This window comes from Excalfactoria chinensis, chromosome Z (assembly GCF_039878825.1).
Source record: "Excalfactoria chinensis isolate bCotChi1 chromosome Z, bCotChi1.hap2, whole genome shotgun sequence".
Classification (NCBI taxonomy): Eukaryota; Metazoa; Chordata; class Aves; order Galliformes; family Phasianidae; genus Excalfactoria; species Excalfactoria chinensis.
This window is the reverse complement of record NC_092857.1, coordinates 44883257-44896827: the sequence shown is the minus strand read 5'-3', so window position 1 is coordinate 44896827 and position 13571 is coordinate 44883257. Positions and strand designations below refer to the sequence as shown.

General features: G+C 40.5%; 1 protein-coding gene across 1 annotated transcript in view; it reads left to right on the top strand.

Annotated features, from left to right (window-relative positions):
• CPLX1 (complexin 1) overlaps positions 1 to 13571 on the top strand; it is a 107483-nt gene that overhangs the window by 59543 nt on the left and 34369 nt on the right. The gene's annotated exons all lie outside the window — the stretch shown is intronic.

The window sequence follows — 13571 nt, the reverse complement described above, 5'->3', positions numbered from 1 at the left end:
CCTCATCCTTAAGGCCAAATCAGAACAGTCTCTTTAGAAAAACTTAACTTGGAAAAAAGCATGGCTAATTGTTGATGGAGGAGATCCTGATAGTGAAATACTGTGCCATGGTTTACATTACTCATCAAGGAATAAAATGACTGGAAGGGAGTAGAGGCTGAGTATAAAGACAGGGTGTGGTGGCTCAGATCCCATGGTGTGTTCAATAACAATTTTAGACCAAAACCTGTGCACTAAATGAAGAAGTCCTGCACAGTATAAGAGATGCACCATGTTCTGTGCCTACTTCTGTGCAGCTCACATTGCACTAGGAATGTATCTGGGAGAAAGCTTCAGGTCTCACCACAGTGCTGAGAGTGACTGTGCGTAAACAAAACATTGACAACATGAGGCTGAACTTCAGACACAACTATTATGATTCAGGACAGAAGTGTGAATAAGTTGTTCATGAGTTGCAGTACATCTTGGAAAGAGGTATTAAGAATTGTTCTGCAAATAAAGAATTTGGGGCTTAAGATTCTAAGAAGACATAGAATTTAATGTGAATCATCTGGCTCTGACTCCGCTTCTGACAGACATGGGTATTCATACAGTTTTTAAAGAGGGTATTAGTTATAAGGCAGACAGATTCAGAACTTTAACTTTGTTAAAATCTGTTGTTTTGGGGTCATATTTAGTGAATATATACGCCTGTAATGTAACATTTTAATATAAATATGTTAATGTGTGCACTGTGTGCTTAATGTACTTTGTGTGTTTCTAAGCATTGACACGGGTCTTATTTTGTCATTAATAAGTGTGATGAATTTCTAGTTGCAGGTACCTAATGCCTTTTTTCCGATAGTCACTGTCTGTTCTTCTATGCCACTGAAGTGACAAGATAGATGAGGATTGCATTTTTCTTGATGTTAGGTAGACTGTAATGAAAGCATTTAAGTCAACTGAGTCACTGTTACAAATCAAAGGTGACCTTGACCACCATGTGGATACTGGAGAATAGGTTGCAGGCAGTTTAAGCTTGGCTAAAACAACTAGCCAATAGTGGTTTCCCTGGGATATTGACAACTTTGCTGAGTCAAGCTGAGTATTGGGTGTGGAAGTCTCTTGGAAATACACTGACTCCTGATCAACATTGCTTTGAGAGGTGAATTTTTGGCTGTGTAGAGAGGGCAAATAGGGACACTTGGAGGAATGTTGTTTGGCCTCAGTCAAAGCTCTGTACTGCAGCTTCTATAGCAATGTGATGGGTTACCTTTCAGATTAGCAGCAGTGTCTTGTGAAATGCTGGATCCTCATTTGTTATGGTTTACTCTCATGGGGATAATCTCAGGTAGCATGTTGTTTGAAAGAGGAAGCTGTTTTCTGCAGAATCAGAAAAGACAGATAAGGCTTTAGAAAGCAGCAGCTTGGGATTTCTTTTTTCAGCTTGAGAGATGTGAAAGAGAGAGATTACTGTATCCTGACGGAGATCGATTTGATCAGGTATTGTAACTTTGTGACTAGAATTGTGAAAATAGTTTTAAAAGACAAGAAAAAAAGCAATTGATTTATTTCCTTCCTTGTTCATTTAGAAATGACCTTTGGCTCTTTATCAACTTCACTGAAAACAGAAATATAAAGGAGTGGAAAACCAAAACACAGTCTCTATGTTAGACAACAGAATCTGTTGTTAGGAAGTATGAATTACATCCGAGAAGTTTTAAATATTAAACATCTCTCAGATGATTTCATCATTTTTATCCAAAGGAGCAAGAAATGAGCAAGTAAATTGAGAGTGTGAGTAAAAATAGGTTATTTATTCAGAAGAAAAGTTTGAAAGCACAGCACCTGGGTCACAAACTCGCAGCCACAAAGACACAGCCTTAAGTGTGGCCCAGACATAGGTCAGAGCATAATGGTTTCATGAATCAGCTGGTATTACTCTAAGCAATGTTAACAGAAGCAACTGATTTTTCATGCTGTTTTGGACCTTTTACCTCAGTACTTCAGCAAGTGTGATGATTACCATCTCTTTTTTATGGCTTCAGGAAAATGTGAGAGCCGTGGTAGAGCTTGAAGGGAATTAATGTAGTACATATGCTCTAGCTAACTTCAGGTTTTTAATCCAGTCTGTTAAACTGAAATTACATATGAACTCAGCCAACTTGGCAGCCAGACACAAGAGATCTTTAGAGTAAGGAAAGAACGGATTATGCCACAACCTAATATTTTTTCATTAAAAAATACAGAACATATTTGTCTGGAAATAATTTTCAAGAATGACATTTGGAGATGACATTTTGATTTTTATGGTGTTATTTTTTTGACATTAGTTCCTACCTGACATTAAAGCCAACTCCAACCTAATATTACAGTTCAGAAAATTTTTCATTTTGCAAAAGTGGATTGATAGCTTGTGAAGAATTTCCTCCTACTCCAATGCCTGTGAATGGAGCTTGCTTTCTGGCCTGATGCAAGTCTGACCCAGGCTTGATTTGAATGCTGCTGCTTCATACATCTTCTGGACTCTTCCACAGCCATCTGTGGTGAGAGGTGTCACACTTGACTGCCACAGACAAGACTGTTCAGGGGCCTTGATGAGGCAGATGAGTCAGGTTCTGATGCAGGGGAAGTGTATAGCTAATATCCCTTATAGCTTGATCAGAGCCAAGCACCAGTACTATCAGCATTCTATGCAAGAGCAACCATCTTGTTTCCAGTGCTCCTGGGTTGAATATCCTGCTCCACAACCTTGTGTTATATACCTGCATACCCAGGCTGTGAAACCTATTAACTTTTCTCAGTGTAAGGATCCACAATTACTTAATTACATAATTAATTGTTTCCTCCATTGTGGTGGAACTTAGGCTGGAGAGAGCCCTAGGACATGCTCTGTAATTAATGCTCCACCTATCTAGGCTGCTAGTGAGACAATGCCTGTGGTACACTTCCTGCAAGTCTTACTGATGCTCTGGAAAACTGGTATTGCTGAGTGCATGCTGAAAATTAGGAAGAGCTTGGGACAGTCCTCACAGTGATGGGTTTCAATGAGAAAGTATTTAAGCGTGGTCCTCTGATCAAATGGCTTGGCTTCAAGATAGAATTCACGTTTGTAGTAGATAATTGTATGCTCAGTTCTCAGTGTAAAATGGAGGAAGTGTCTCTGACCTAGCTTGCCTTTGACTAGCCTTATATGCTGTAGAGAACAAAAGTAAAGTTTAGTTATATTGTAAAGAATTTCTGCCCTTGAAGCTGAGCCTGCAATCTGCATGGGAAGTACAAATGTGGCAAAGAGAAAATTCAAAATCTGGAAGAGCTTCAGTTGCCTCTACAAATGTAATTTAACTTGCTGGATGCTGTTTAATAGTTGTGACGCTGTCCTTAGTGGCATGGTCACATTCTGTTTGTGCTACAAGAAACCACACTTCTATTGCATGCAATGAGCATTTGTTTAATAAGCAGATGTTTAGTACTCAATCTTTGCCATCCTAGCCTCACTTACTAGGCAGTATCTGAATTCTTGTTGTTGCTATGCTTTCTTTAGCACAGTTGATTGAAGACACCCATAAACCCTTTACGCAAGGTAAACATGTTTATCTCCCTAATTCTTCTGAGATTTATTTGGGAAGGGAAAATATGTTTGTTTGCTTTCTATATACTGAGTTAAAAAAATATATTATGTATTTAAAGCCTTGGCAGCAAAACAATGTTGACATCTCTTTGCATCAGCTGGCCCCAGTCTGTGGAACTTGCCTGTCTCAATGTTGGCTGGCAATAAGTGAATGGTGTTGAGAATTCTGGTGTTTGTTCCTACCAGCAGCATATCAGACAATAGGAAAATATGCTGATTAAGTGTAAGTCCATCTGTATCTTGATTAGAGCCATTAATTCTTAGTTCCCATGTGGTCTCTTAAATGCTCTCAACTGCTTAGAAATTTTCATCCGTAGGCAGTAAGATTCTCTGCAGTATTTGGAAAAGTCCATATCCTATGAAAAGCATGAAAAATTTCCAGTTCTTGGAAGATATTTAGGACTTCTGTAATTTCAGTATCTCCACAATTAAAGGTAGGTGATGTTGGAATACTTGGATTACTGACAACTGTCTTTTGTACTCTCCGGAAGGAAAGTATTCCCATCATACTTTTTTCTTTCTTTTTATTTTTTCACTGCTTTTGAAACTTGCTTTTGATGATAAATCATTCAGACAAAAAGGTGATCAGAACTTTTAGCAATAGCCTTAGATTCTTGTTTGATATAATCAACATGCAACATAACTATGCAATAGAATGATTTACTTTATATTTCATTAGCATATTTGCATTTGTGACTGGTCACAGGGAAGAAGGAAACTAGAATGTGAAATGTCTCTGTTTTCCTGCAGTTTCAAAATTCCAGAAATAGGCTGCAAACTCATCAGTGCAAACTTAACTTTGGCAAAACTTTGCTGCTATAAAACAGCTTCACAGTGTTAGCTAAACTCTCCAGTGTTAGTGCATCTATGCAATGTTTCATTCTTGGCTGAAGATGCAGGTATTGCCAAGGGCTTTAAAAGTTCCTGTTAAAAGGTATGAAGTTTCAGTGCCTGAAAACCCAGTTTTGAAGATTCAGTCTTCCTTGGGAGGAAGAAACATATATTACATTTTTCACTGGAGGCTACCAACAACTGAAAAAAATATATAAATTGTGTTCTTTGGGTGTCAAAAGATGAAGAAGTGATTTTCCTCAGTTCTACAGTTCAAATGATAACATTTGTATCTCAGTGAAACAACCTGTTTGATCTTTTCCCTTTTAAATCATTGGTATTCAACCAGTGATGTGAACTTTTACCCAGCATGTGTGATCTACGTAAGCTGTGGTTACTGTTGTTCATTGTGTGGATATTAAAAGGTTTTCAAAAATATCAATGTACTACATAGATGGAGAGATTTTATTCACTTGAATCTTTCTGTGCTTTTGATGGTTTCAAAAAAACCCCCCAAAATTCCTCGCTTAGTTTAGATTAGTGCTGGTACTATCTGTGCTATAGGCAGAAGAATATTTACAAGTGCGTCACAAGTGCTCTGACTATGATAAAGCAGTAGACCTGACTACAATACTCCCAGTGTGATGCTGTGTAGGACAATGGATTGTATTGTGCATTTGTGGAAGTAAGCTCTTGGGTGACTGAATACAATCATAACATCACTAATGATGATGATCAAGAAGAATTGCATTCTTTACAACAAATTAATCTTGGGTTTCTCTGGCTATAAGCTGCAAGGATATGTCCTTAAGTGTTCAGTGCATATCAAGACAGATTTGATTCACTGACTATTGAGGACTGTGGAAGCTTGATTAAACCCAGGCAAAGGAAGGAAAGGACATTTGCAGGGTGAGGTGTCTGAGGGGGAACCATACCACTGCAGATCATTTTCATACTGGCATTTGGAGTCACTAAAGATAATAAATACGATCTGAACATTTCTAGACTTCCCTTCTGCCAGGACTGTCCTGGCCAGTCTGTGTTGTCTTTGAGCCAAATTCTCAAAGTCTCATATCACTTTTCCCCATAACACAGAATAAAGATCTTTAGTATGGAACTTTTCAGAGTAAAGCCCTCTAGTGTCTTGCTAAACTACCTATTTCCCTTTTCTATCACTCACAGCCTTTGGAAATACTCCTACCAGGTTTGTGTTTCTGCTTCGTAAAAGTCTCACTTGGCTGTGAGGCAAGTGATTGTTATTAGGAAAAAGACTGACAAACTAATCTCCAATACCAGAAAGCACAACTAGAAAGCTGAAGGTTAGCAAAGTTATATGGATATTCCTTAGTTCAGCAGCATCTCTTGAAGGCTGAAAGAGAGAATACTGACCTCCCAGATATGCTTTTCAACAGTGACTGATGTCCCAGACAAGGAGCTTCTAGGACAGTATCAAACATAGTAATCCTTGGATTGATTCAAAGGAATCTGTACTTAGCTAACCCTTGTGATTTCATCCTTATATTTCCATGGAAGTTTCCAGGATATGCAGTATGTCTTTGTCTTCATGAATCCAGCCACATTTAGAGAATTCCTGAGGAAGTTTGAATGAAGGTTTATTTGCAAGGCCTTTTCTCTTAACATTAAAATAACTGCTCTTCCCTGGTGGAAAAAGCTTTGTGGACTCCTTTCTGTGTTGTAGGTGTAGGCCATTTTTAACATAAGGAAAAGGGAGGAACATTTCAATTCAAAAGGAAACTGACATCTTCTCCTCTGCATCAGTAATACTTAGGGGGTTGGTTACTTAGAAGAACTCAGCAGGTTCCATTTCCAGATGCATATTCCCCCACTAATACCTGAGGGGTTCACCCAGCAGCTCTTTTTGTGCACGTTTACTGTAACTTCATTCCTACATTTCTTGCTAATCCAAATTTACACCAGTAGATGTCACTTTGGATACTTTCTAACTAGATCCCACTGGATGATACTTCTGAACATACTGAAATGTCTCTTGAAATACAGCCTTTTTTACCATTATGCACTAGTTGGGTTGGCTTGGAGTCATTCTGCTGACATCCTCACTCAAACTACTTCTGTCTTACTGAGCTGGCTGGAAAAACCCATGCGCATTGCGGGTATGAGCCTTCACCATCGCTGGATTGGGTGCAAAATAAGCCCATGGAGAAGACACACAGTGATTGGTGCTGCAAAGATTTCTGAGTGGTGTCTCAATACCTCCTGGCTGTGTTTTCTTGAAATATGAGCTACAGACATTTGTCTCACTTGCTTGTAAAAGCAAGAATAGTGGATCCCCCAAAATATGGTATTGCAAGTTCTTTTCCAGTACTATTTTAACTGAGCATCTGTGTCTGACCAGCCACCCCACTGGAGGAGCTGTTCTGTCACCTCACTATCCATTACACAACAGGAAGGCATGCCAGCATACCTCATTGCCATATGATCTATTCGGAAAAAAATATCCAGCATTTCAATTAACAAATTCTTTTGTCTTCATAACAAAAAGCTCCTCAGACCTCCATTAACCCATCGGTTACTTACATTACCTCCAGAGGAAAAGGGGGAAGGCAGTAGCTGTTTGTAACTTTTTGTCTCATCACACAGTACAACCTCTTTCTGTTTCTCTTGTGCATTTTTTCTGATGGTTAAGCTGCTGTTTAAGGAGTTTGTTTAGTTTGGAGGTTCTTGGGCTGTTTGTTTTTCTCTTCAGAGCCAGAGCAAACTGGTTACATTGCAGAAAACTGTATGCACATCCATCATATATTGCTTGATTTGAGTGCAGATACACACAAAGAAATATGTATGTAGGAAGAGATTGAATATATTTTATATAATTTGAAAGATACTTTTTCTTTGCACATGCAAATGGAAGATGAGCAGAATGGGAATGTTTGCAGAATGTGTGGACAAAATCTTAATTTGCTCCAGTTTGAGTGGCAGTATTCATTCACCTTTTTCCATGTCTAGTCCATAGCCTGAGAAGGTGCATGGGAGACCTACCCTTGTTCAGAGGACTAGCAATGATCTGCAAGTGGCTATTCAACTATAGCTAATTTGGTGGCAGCATTTACAGCCATCCTGTCACTGGCAGATCAGAATATCTGCATGAAGAAGAAAGGAAAGCTGACTATGTGCTTGCAGAATCCACTGTTCTTTTGTTGCAAGATTTGCAGTCTTCCACCATGATAGCACAGCCCACTGTGTGCCTCAGTTTTGGTCACACATTCTTGCTGGCTTTCCAAGGCAAAAACTTTTCAAGCCTGTAAAAATGAAGCTAAGAAGAAAGCGATGGCTGGTCTTTTCAGTGTATTTCTACCTGCATTCACTCTGAAAAACATAATAATATTACTCATCTCAGAGATATTGGGTAGCTCTATTTCTGCCTTTTTGATGCTTCTTTGTGAATGCAAGAGTAGCAACATGGTGCTTCTTACACACACCAGCCAGCATGCACAGAATGGCTTTTTCTCAAGACAGCTCCTGAATATATGTATTTTAAGTATATGTATAGCATTACTGTTGGTGAATTACAAGTGGAGTAACCTGTAATGGAAATGGAAGCAGCTTGCCCCAAACCATGCAGTGGCTGATTTGGAAATAGATTTCCAGAGCTGGATGCCTAGGGAGTAGTCTGATCTTTATGAAAATGGATTTTCTTCTCTTCCTTATAACCTAGGCACCTCCTCAGGCAACAACTCATGAAAGAAGTTTAGAATGTGGAAGCAGAGAGCATCCCAGACCTTGTAACCTTTTCTGCAGGTCTCTGGAAATGGCTGCCATGCCCACACGCTGTCACTTGGAACTTTCTTAGCCAGCAGAGCCAAGACCATCTGGAATTTAGCTCTTGAGTAAATCAAAACAAGGATGTGAACACATCACTTTGTACCCAGAGGCAGAACATTTTCTTTCTTTCTTTCTTGTTTTGAGAATATATTCTTTCTTCAGTAAGAAAGTAATCAGGATGGTGTAAAATTTCGCTAGGTGACTGGAGGAACTTCTCAGTCCTTTCCAGCACCTCCCCCTCATATTTTTTATTTGTTTGGTCTTTTAATGTAGTTAGTTCTGTTCTAGGTCATGCTGCTTGTGTCAGCCTCAAAATGCAGATGGTATGGAGGTAATTTAATCAGTACTATTGCCTGTAATATGTACAGTTACACCATTACAACACTTTTTTTTCCCTTTGACACCTGTGGGGTTGCCTTTTTTTTTTTTTTTTTTTTTTTAATGTCAAGCTAATTCAAGGACTGTCAAGGTCATGAAACGGGGTGAAAGAGGATATAAAGGTCTGTTCCATTTTTGCTGCAGCCAAAGGGTTCCCATTGCTGCTTCAAATCAGATATTAGCTGCATTATGTCTCTTATACTGTCAGTTTGTTATCTGAGTTTTGAATGAACAGATAACTTACCAGGACTTAATGAGGCTAGTGGAATTACACCTGCTTGAGAAATCAGCCTGATGCCTTCACAGGATAATGGATACATCATTCTTTGCTGTTAAAAGTTATCAGAGCTTTGAAATGTAGCTGCTTCCTTACAGCAAGATGTGAGTTTATGCTGGTCTCACTGCGAAGCTATGCATCTCTTCTGGCACTGCTCGGAGTTTCATCAGCATGGAATTTAAAGACTGTCAGAGAGAATTAGTCACCTCATGTGCTTGATAGAAGATGGTTGGTAGAAGGCCAGATGGTTGGGCACGGGACTGGGTGAGAAGTTTAGGACATGCTCTGCTTGTGGCAGTTGCATAATCTTTGCCTGCCATTGCAATGACTCTTAATTCCCCATGGACTCTTACTGCTACTAATTAAACTGAGGAAAAATGGAGAGTTTTCATACCCTGTCTCAATTACTGGAGGAGATGGTTCAACATATATATACCTGGAGGAAGATTACGGCAACAAATGAAGCCAAATGCTAACCAACTGATTTATTACAAATTCTAAGCATCTAAAGAATGTGGGGAAGATGGGGAAGCTAGTGATAGTAAAGAGAGAAATCCTAGTAAATGGTTTACAAAGCAGGAAAATCACGACCGAGGATTCAGCAATGTCTTGTTGGTCCATAGGGAGGCAGCAAGATGGTCAGGGTCATCTTGTTGACCTGCATGACTGCAGTTTGGTGGGATTCCCATTCTACCTTGGAAATCTTTGGGTTTTTGTCCTCTTTATGGCTGCCAGGGGTAGCATTTTGTTGCCTGGGGGACTTCTGTTTGTTTCATCAGGGCTTGCTCTAGTTGTCAGGAGCATTTATGTTTTGTTCATCAGGGGCGTTGTTAGTTGTTAGGGGCACTTATGTTTTGCTCATCAGGGGCAGAAGTATGTCTGCAGTACATGCCCCCCGCCCACTGGGTAATCAGCAGCTGATAACATGATTGTTGTGTGGTAGGCAGCTAGATGAGCACATTCATGGCATGGTGGTCCTCTGCTCTGAGACAGCCCACGTAAGTCAGCTTGAATGACCAAAAGAAGCAAGAGCTGAAAAGTTTTCTCTGGTTCACCCAGGCACATATGTTTCTCTTATTGCTGTGCTCATGGTAACCATTAACCCCAGAAGCTTATTGAGCTGGTTTTGTCTTGGATGGGTGCTGCTGAACAATTTTGAGACAAAAAGTGTTCCAGCTTCTTACGTACCCCTCTCATGGTAACTGCCAATTCATAACGCCTTTTTGAGGGTTTCAGGCCTTATATGAGTTCCCTTCCTCACTGATCAGCTTTGAGGCAGTCCTGAAGTGCAAGATGTCCAGTCCGGGGGTGCAGACCAGTCCCACCCTCTTGCTGATGCAGGAGAAGGTCTCTGGCCTTCTTCAAATCATGCTGTGGAAGGCAGAGTTTGCTGTTGCAGGAGAAGTAGCACCATGTCCCCTCAGCCTCCACTGCTCTGGGCTGAACAAACCAAGGGACCTCATCTTCTCCTCACTTCTTGCCTTCCAGAGCCTTTACCACATTTGTAGCCCCTGGACGCTCTCTAATGTTTTTTTGTCCTTATATTGTGGTGCCCAAAATTGCACTGTGCTTGAGGTGAGACTACACCAGTAGCCATGGCACACTGCTTAAACCAACCTCACAAACTCAGCTTCTCAGCATACCAGAAGGAAAGGCACAAACAGCCCAACCTTTATAATAAAGCAGTTGAAACTAGATGTCCCATACACAAAGCTAGAAATGAAATGGAAAGCACCAACTGTACCCCGGGGGTGCACCAGGCCCAGCATTGTCAGCCAGGTGAGGGGAGGGGCTGTCCTACTGTGATCTGCGGTCTCATCTCCAGCACTGCCTGCAGGCTGGGTGTCACAAATATGAAGGACATGAAACTACAAGAGAGTGTCAGAAGGAGGGCGATGAAGATACTGAAGGGTCCAGAGGGCAAGATGCGTCAAGAATAGGTCTAATGCTTTGGTGTGCTTAGTGCAGAACAGTGGAGCTGAGGGGAGCTCTCATGGTGGCTGCAGCTCCTCACTGCTCTGTGTGACAGTGACAGGGCCTGAGAGAACAACATGGAGCTGTGTAAGGGAAAGGGGCAGCTGGGGGTCAGGGAAAGTGGCTGCACCAGAGGTGGGTAGAACAGGTTCCTCAGAGCATGGACATGGGTGGTCCTGTGCAGGGCCTAAGTGATCCCTGTGGGTCACTCCTAATATTCTGTAATAAAAGTAGCAAAAAAATATTGCAGAGAAGCAGGGGTTCAGCCTCATTATGTCTGTGTACTTGTTCCAGCTGCTTATCTGGCTAGAAAATTCGCACTTGCTATCTTCACATTTACTGTGCTGTGATGTTGTTATCACAGATTTCCATGCACTGCAATTAGGAGGGGCTATTAGGTTTGTTGAGACAGCAGGAAGCTAGCAAACTGCCATCAGTGAGCTGAAGAAGTGCACCTCCACTTTCTGCAGTCAGTCTAAAATCAAATGACAAACAAGACCTTTCTGCCCTTAAACACTTTGCATCAGTCTTGCAAAACATGGGCTTTTAGTTCAGCTGAGGTTTTCGAGTCTGTGGCTTAAATTTAGCTGAATTTTACTATGCAATTGAGGTTGGGAGATTTTTGAGAGCAAGACATCTGGGATATTCTCCATCTGCTTGGTGACTATTCATACCTCAAGACCTACTTGGCACTACTGCAGCCCTTCTCCATTGTGTTTGTGTTCCTCATAATCTCTGCAGGAGGGATAAGTGCGAAAATTTAAAGCAGCAACAGAGAGAGATATTTATGAAACAAGCACAGATCTCCACAAAGCCTTGGACAAGGTGCAGAGTACTCGGGAAACTGAGTGGAACTGTTCCTTGACCTTACATGTAGACATTTAAATCTGAGTCGGTTTATTAGCCATAAGCTTGCATTAACTCCTAAAAGTTTGATAGTGCTTTATAAATAAAGAAGTACAACACCAATGTCTTCTATCAGTGTGCCAACTAGTCTTCCAGTCTTTCCTAACTTAGAGAGACAATTCTCACTCTTGTGTTACTTCCTTCAATAAAAGTGCCGATAATATGTATTCTCAGTTCTGCTGTGTGCTTCTGTTCTTCATGTGCCTTTCTCCTATGTCTTGAAGGAGGAGGCAGATTCCAAAGAAGAAGCTGAGGACCACAGATAAAGCTGAGCACAGAGAGAGTCTTCATTTTGAAGTCTTGCTGGGACGTCTCATGTATATGAGCAGTGAGAGGACCATGGGCTCTCATCTCTCTATAAGCAGTTGAAAAGGGTTCATTCCATTTCCCTGTACGGATAGGATGCATGTTCCTGTTCTATTTCTTAGGGTTTGTTGCAAAGGAAGATAATGTTATATTGTTAGATTTCAATGCACAGTGAAAAATTTAGTCATTGTCAAAAACATTTGTTAGGAATGGTGATAAGGACTTAACTACTTTTGGATGAATGGCCATTCTTCTGCAATTCAGTCTGGATGTTCGGCAAATGGTTTGGAGGTGATTCTGTGCTGCACACGCTTTAAAAGTGTATGTGGGTGTTGAGGAATGTAGGAGCAGCTCTGGGGCTTCACTTTATAACGGTAGTGGGAGAACCTCAAATCAGAAATTGCCAGATAGATAGGGCTATTTCTGCTCCAGCAGGGTATCTGACACTGTGAGGGAAAGAGGAGAAAGCTGGCTTAGGGCTGCTCTTCTCTGAAGGCTCTTTCCCTTGTCAGAAGTATGTAGTCCCTTGTTCAAACTTTCATTTTCTCACAGATTTAGTGTTCAGCTTAGTTTGACAGGCTTACTAAGTGTCAAGGAAAAAGGCCTATCACTTATGCTGGTTGTAGTCTGCCTGTCACTCTGATGTGTCACATTAGAGCCTGTCTAAGAGCCACCCTGCACCCTTGCAGCTGGATCACAGATCACAGATCTTTTCTATGAGATCTTTGGCAAGAGTCTCTGAGTAAACTTGGATGGCAAGTACAGTCACAGTAGTGGAGTTGAGAATTACTCAAGACACCAACATTTTTATTGATTTTTCTATCCCACCCTCTAGCTGAAAACTGGTGCTATTTACTTTGCATGGTCAATTTGTGTTCACAGCACTGTTTTTTATCTCTGTTTGCCTCACAAATGCAAAATAGGATTAGAACATAAATAAAAAAGAAAGACTGTTCTTCTTCCACTGACTGATCCTGAGTTTCCAAAGGGCAGCTTCCCACTGCAAAAGACTCCTCATGTGTAAACTTGGGATTTAGAATACTGAGAGCAATTTCAACATTCTCAGACTGAGTTAGAGCTGACCTGCCTGAAAATTCTTTGTCTTTTCTTTATACTTTAATGATACTCATAACCAAATATATATAAGAAGTGCCCACAGTTTGATTCCATTATATTGACTTAAATCTATTCAACATAATTTTGAAACCAGAATGTTGATAAAACTTAGGCAAAAGTTTTCATGCTCAATAACATTGTGTTTTCAATGTGTGTCACTATTTGGACAGTTCTGAGACATACATTTCCAGTGATTTTGTCATCTGTGTTGATTTTCTTAGATAGGTCACTCTGAAAGTAATGCCTCCTCTTTATTTACATGGAAATACAGCAGTTACAAAGAGCATAATAACACCAGTTGATGAAGCAAATGCTCAGCTACAAAACATTCCTTTTCAACATACTCATCACCTCCGCATTTTTGCCAGCAATGAA